The 7,054-nt window shown below is 46.7% G+C and overlaps 1 pseudogene; it reads left to right on the plus strand.

Annotated features, from left to right (window-relative positions):
* The first annotated feature begins 421 nt into the window (after nt 1-421).
* Nucleotides 422-7,054, plus strand: part of LOC113456199 — a 17,248-nt pseudogene continuing 10,615 nt past the window's right edge.

Genomic DNA, 7,054 nt, shown 5'->3' on the forward strand with positions numbered 1-7,054 from the left:
GTGTGCTCACAATGCAGGCAACCAACTAGTGGAGAAAGAAATTTTTATTCTCTTTTGTTTTCCCTGTGTGTCACAGGAGTGCCATGGAGGAGAAAGGGAAAGCTCGTTCCTGTAACCTCGGGATTTGGGTAGCCGAGGCAGGAGGAATGCCAAAAGATCAGGCTAGCTACCGAGTGAGACCCTGTCTCATAAAACAAGAACCACGTGGACGTGGTAACATATGCCTGGGACCCAGAGGCATGCAAATCTTTGCCATTTTCACATCAGCCTGATGCACATAGGTAATTCTAGTGTGTCCAAGGTTCCACAGCAAAACCATGTCTCAAAAATCCCAAACGAGCTAATCAACCAATGAAGCAAGCAACAAAAGCAAAAAACAAAACCTGCAGAGAAAGAATGACCAAACTCCGGCAGCGGAGCCATGGCTGCCATGGCTGATGGAGTGTCCAGTAGGTGGACCTTGCTTCAGCCTAAGGAATCACATGAGTGGTGGGCAGGGGCCCGGGAAGGCTTTTCTCAGGATGTGGTGAGTCCCTGTTAGACTACAGGTCACAGGAGAATGGAGAAGGAGCTAGCCAGAGTCAAGGACACCCAGGTACACGAGGAGAGCATCCATCACTGTGAGCATTGTTACAAACTGCCCACCCGGAGCCGGCTCTCAGTGACGCTGAAGGAGTCATGCTGACTCTCAGGAGGATTTGAAATCTTACGTCTAAAAACTACTGCACTGGATACAGTTGGTATTCTTTCTAATTCTAGGAGTGTTCAACAAGAGAACAGAAAGGCTAGTGTCTAGGGGTTGGAAATGGCAAAAAACAAGCAAACCAATCCAGCAACTTTCTTCCTCGAGTGTGGAGTTTACATTGAGTAACAGAGAGAAAAGCACAGAGGATGTCTGGGAAGCCGGACTCCAGCCCCCAAACCCCATAGACCTGAGGACACAGACTGCAGAGACCACAGTCCCCTTCTCTCTGCCATACACACAATGGGACCCACTAGAGCCAGGAGGATCTGACGGCTTCTCCTTTTGCCCCTGCAGCAGTGGGGCAAAAGTGTTCTCGCTCCCTCTTGTCTCCTGCTCTGATGTCTGCCCCCCATTTGTGCCTCATGCTGGTTTGGCTTCTGTGTGAGTGTAGCCCAGTTGGAGCTGGGGACTGCTCATGCTTCTCCACGGTGTCAGAGACCTTCCACACTCAGCAACATCTCCTTTTCCTGTGTCTTTTCTTTTCTTCATCCTTACCCTCTTCCTTACGACCTTCTACAGCTTAATAAGCCCTAAAATATACAGCCCTGACAGTATCCCAACTCCCTTTTCTTAGATATTTTATTCAACTTGATTGTTTTGTTCAGAGTTGATCTAATAAATTTTTAAGGTGGGGGAGTTCACTATGTAGTTCTGACTGTTCTAGAACTCATTGTGTAGACCAGGCTGGCCACAATCAGCAGCAGTCTGCCTGTCTCTGCCTCCCAAATGCCGGGATTAAAGGCTTGTGCCTCTAAGCTCAGCACAGTTCATCTAATACTTAACCCTTATTCTAAACCAGTCAGTCTTTTCAATACTTAATCCTTATTATTTACTAAAAAGTAGCATGCTGCTGGACTCTCTGATTCAGCTGAGGGCACCCATTAAAAATAAACAGTTAAAACTGTAGCAGAAGGCTAGGGATGTGACCCAGTGCGTAGAGAGGTTACCTAGTGTACATAAGGGCACCGGGTTCCATTCCAGGCTACACAGGCCGTCTCTGGGGGACTTGCCTTTATTCTCGGGGCAGAGGCAGGAGTGTCAGGAGTACAAGGTCATTCTTGGCTACTGAGTTCAGGAGGAGCCTGGGCTGCAGGAGCCCTTTTCTTTGGAAGGGTTTGCATTAAAGGAAGACGATGTCAGGAGAATGAGTTATCAAGCACGCAGCAGACTAAAACGGCTGACTGAGAGTCTTAGCTAAAAACGACTCGACTCCCCTGCAGCTAGGGTTTCACACCCAGGTGTCCACAGAAGCACTTTGCACTGACACAGGCCCTCACACTTACAAAACAGACGTGATGGGAGCTTCCTTCACTACTAGATCGTCACTAAAACACCGCCAGCAAGAGGCAAATATGTAAGAGTGTAACATACTCTTCACTTGGTTCAAAGAGACGGAAAGCCCAACTCCTTTTTTATTGTCACTTAATCCCCTGTGGATGAGTTGAGGAGCATTAGCTTCTGACTGAGCCTTTATCCTTTGAGGACCAAGCCCCAATAAAGAAGAATGGGAAATAAGCTTCTGCTTGGGGCATTATCTGTGGTTTGGATTTGGGGTTATGCTTGAAGTTAGACATCCAAGCCAAAGCCGCCGAGAAGGGAAGATCTTGAAGTGAAAGGGGAACCAGGAAGGAAGCCCATGAACAAATATAGATATGAATAGCAGCTGAGAGAATAGGCCTCCACCCTGGGTGTAAGACAGCAGCTGACAGGGAGCCAGGACACAAGGCACAAGATCACACCCCAGAGACCACTTCAGGGGAGCCAGACCCAAGGGGGCCGACTCACTTAAGCATTTTTGTTTGAAGAAAGATAATCCTAGTGTTTGGAAGATGACTCAGAATGGAAAGTACTTCCCCTTAAAACACGAGGACCGGAGTTCAGAATCTATGTACACTAGGTGGCTGTGCTGACCTGCTTGTAATCCAGGCATTCGGGAGACAGAGACAGGGGAATCCCAGAGAAAGCCGGTGAGCTACAGTAGTCTAATCTGCAAGCTCCATTTTCAAGGGAAACACCCTGTCCCAGTATAGAAGATGGAGAGTATTTAAAAAGACATCTGCTGTGAACCTCTGGTCTCTACATGCATAGGTACCTATGCCACACACACACACACACACACACACACACACACACACACACACACACAAAGGTCTTAGGGTGATTCTTGTCTTTTTTTTTTTTTTGATGTATACCAAAAATTCATAGACAGTTTAAAAACCCTTTCCAAATTGTCTAGATTCTAGATCCAGAACATCTGGGTTCCACATATCAAGAAGCAAGTTTTCAAGAAGAAACATAGTGGTTTAAAACCCTGGCCCCAGAGCCATGAGTTTTGTACTAAAATCTTCTAACCTCAATTGTGGGGAGGCTTCTTAACATCCCTGAGACTTATTTGATTTCTTTTCAGACAAATCTCATGTATTGCTTGCTGCATAGCCTTTAACTCGATACAATAACAAAGAATGCCTTGGACTTCTGCTCATCCTGCCTCCAGCTCCCGAGTGCTAGGGTTACAGGCCTGTGCGGCCACCTGGGTTGCAATGAGCTCCGTGTTTTGTGCACACTAAGCGCGCACTCTACCAATGGAGCTGCATGCCTATCCTTGAGCCTTAGTCAAAACCTGGGAGACAGGAACCCAGATTGGATCTTTGAGCTTGTCTTAGAGTTTTATTGCTGTGAAGATACACCATGACCACAGCAACTCTTTAAAAAGAAAACATTTGATGGGGTTGCCTTACAAGTCAGAGGTTGTATCTCTTGTCATCAGGGGCAGGAAGCATGGTGGCATGCAGGCAGACATGGTACTGGAGAGGCAGCTGAGAGTTTTACATCTGGATCCAGAGGCAGCAGGAAGTCACTGTCCCGCTGGGTGTGGCTTGGGCATCTGAGACCTCAAAACCCAGTCTCAGCGACACACTTCCTCCAACAAAGCCACACCTACTCAGCACAGCCACACACCTCCTAATAGTGCCACTCCCTATGGACCAAGCATTCAAACTCATGAGTCAGTTTCTCCCTGTCTTTCCATATATTTATAAAATTATTTCCCCTGCCCCTCTATAGAAACTTATGTGGCCAAGACTGGTCCCAAACTCCCTAAGTAGACAAGGGTGACTTTGAACTTCTGATCCTTCACTTCTAACTCCCAAGCTCTGGGACTACAGGTGTGTGCTACCCTGCCTTATTTATTCGGTGTTAGGGATCAAATCCAGAGATTTGTTCATGCCAGGCAAGTACTCTGCCCACTGAGCTGCCTTGCCAGCCCCTACTCTCTGTCTTGTTTTGGCACCAGGCTCTCCTCTTTTCCAGGACACTCCTCTTTTTCCCATTTCTCATTCCTCTCAAATATTTCATATTTGCCCCATGTCTTGCTCCTCTTTCTAACTGCCTCCGACGATGTCAGGAGACATGTGTGCTGCATTCTGTCTGTCCCCTCCACATGGACGTATGGGCTGAGAAGAGAACCACAAACACTTATCAAGACTGTCTCCCTGCCTTCAGACCCGGGTTGGTAGCACAGTATTCCTTGAGATGGCCCCTCCTGTCTTGGGATGGTCCTTCATCCACTGGAGCGTTTCTATTCTAGAAACAGGCAGCAGAGCCAACACACATCCATTTATCTGAGACTTCCCTTGCTTTAGCACTGGCATTCAAACCAGGAAGTCTGTGTCACACTGGAACAGTTGATCACCTTAAAACCAATAGACTAGAACACAATTTAAAGGTGAGGCATGGGTGGAGCTGGGCTCAGAGAGTAAGAGCCAAGAGAAGAGATAAAGGGAGCTGAGGCCACTGATCCTGAAGCGAAGAGGCTGGGACAGGATGGACAGTGGCTATTTTGGTGACAACCTTCACGTGTGTTCACTGGGTGTGCTCCATCTCCCCCAGAGAACAGAGTCAGAGGAAATGGGCGTGCGACGAGTCTGAATTTACTCACGAAGCCGAATTTCCTGACAGTGAGTATTCTTAGACACCAGATCAGGCATTGTCCTTGAAGGTCTTCAAGCACAAGGAATTCCCAAGGGCTTTGAGAGTGTGGGTGTGAACAAAACATGTGAGCGAGATCCCTTCTGACCCCAGAATTCTGTTTCTACCTCCCCAGACCTTTTGTGGATATGATTTTGCTTCTTGCCCTTGTTTGTCTGCAGGTAGCCCTACCATGACCTGGACAAACGTAGATTCATCATGGTTTCATGGGAAATCTGTCCAGTTTCTCTGCTTTCTATAAGGAAATCTCTCACTCAGAAAAGGTTATGTATGGTTGCTTTGATTGAGAACAGTGTTAGAAATGCTAAACGGGGGTGTGGGGGGTTCAGAGACTGACTACTGCCACCCCACTTCTTCTTGCTCTTTGTCCTGAGATTTCTTTAGGGAACCATGATTTAATCTGGCACCACATTTTACCCATGGAGAATTTTTGTCAAGGGTATTAAGCCTTGTTGAGTTTATTTTCCATTATGGAACTATCACTCATCCTGTGAAAGCTAGTTGTGGCTCCAATGAATCATTGTGGTTAAAAGGAATGTGTATCGGTGTTGGGGCTGGTGTTAGTGTTTCTGTTGGTGCTGATGTTGGTGTTTGTGTTGGGGCTGGTGTTAGTGTTAGTGTTTGTGTTGGTGCTGATGTTGGTGTTGGTGCTGGTGTTGGTATTGGTGATTGTGTTGGTACTGGATATTGTGTTGGTGCTGGTACTCGGGCTGGTATGGGTGTTGGTGCTTGTGTTGGTGCTGTGCTGGTGCTGGTGCTGCTATTAGTGCTGATACTTGTGTTGGTGTTGGTGCTGGTGCTGGTACTGGTACTGGTATTGATGCTGGCGTTGGTGCTGGTGCTGGTGTTGATATTGGTGTTGGTGTTGGTGTTGGTGCTGGTGCTGGTGCTAGTATTGGTGTTGGTGCTGGTGCTGGTATTGGTGTTGCTGCTGGTGTCAGTACTGGCGTTGGTGCTTGTGTTGGTGCTGGTGTTGGTACTGGTACTGGTGTTGGTGTTTGTGGAGGGTTCTTTTTCTAGGGATTTCCCCCTTCATGTGAACAGCTTAGTTGGTTGGAAACTATAACATCTGAGATCTACTTCCTTTACATGATGTTTGTATTGTCATTGTCATGGACCCTGGGCCACACAGCTCTAAGTCAAAGGCAGAGCAATTGTCAACCCTGGCTCATCTGCTTCTACTATAGAAGTTCCTTCGATTCTGTCCACATACCTGCTCAGCATAGACACTCTTGCTGGCTCTGATGCTGTCCTGCACACCCAGACTCACTGCACTCACTCTGATAATGAACCAACTCAAGTAATAAGATCAGGTTGCAGCCAGGAGAAACCCTGAAAGGACAATTGGCTCTTGCAAGAACAGTTTTTCTAGGTAAGAACATGCACATACACACATGTACACATGCTCATAAGCAAACACACAAACACACAGAGAATTTAAGGATATTGGGTTTTGTATTTGGATATAAACTAAATGAAATGAATTACCCTTTAGTGTTATGGGCAGTTTAGGCAGCAAGCCCCTAGGAGAGGCCACCACACGGATTCTTCCTGTATGATGAAGAAGCAGTCCTGTGACGTTACTTGTTGTTCCTCTGGGTATCTTCTTGCCTTATAAGACAGCATCTCTAGCTAACTAGCATGGTACTGATGGGAGAAAAGAATAGCCTGAATGGGTAAGTAAGGGACAATAATTTTGGACAATAGTTTTGCAAGAGTACCTTCTGCTTACAACCTCAAGAGTCTTACTGATGAAGTTGTGATTCTAAAAGCCAAGTAGAAAAAAGCATGAACTGCAGGAGTCTTCTGTCCATAGAATGTAAAACAGGTTTCACCAGCTATGGCATGCACCAGCATCCCTATCCGTCACAACTGCCTCCTGCCTCCTTTATTTTTTTCTCTCTCTCCCTTTCTCCCTCCTTCTCCCTTCCTCTCCCTCCTTCTCCCTCCCTTTCCGTTCTTCTCCCTCCCTTTCCGTTCCTCTCTCTTCTCTTTCTCTCTCTTATCCCAAGTTAGCCCCAAGTCTGCACCACTATGCGGAGTTTACACCATGCATGTAATCAAATCCAGGACTTCATACACGCTATGTAAGAACTCTACTGACTGAACTACATCCCTAGCCTGGGATTATAACCTTGCCCGGTCAGGTGTCATGGTGCCACAGCACTTCTGAGGTGGAGTAGGATCAGGAGTTCAAGATCCTCGTCTACTACATGGTGAATCTGAGGCCAACCTGAGCTACACGGGACTCTCTCTCCACAAAAAGTTGAGGAAAATAGAAACAGCAACTTTGTATCATTTGTTTTCTTTTTTTTTTTTTTT

Source organism: Microtus ochrogaster, chromosome 6 (assembly GCF_000317375.1).
Source record: "Microtus ochrogaster isolate Prairie Vole_2 chromosome 6, MicOch1.0, whole genome shotgun sequence".
Taxonomy (NCBI): domain Eukaryota; kingdom Metazoa; phylum Chordata; class Mammalia; order Rodentia; family Cricetidae; genus Microtus; species Microtus ochrogaster.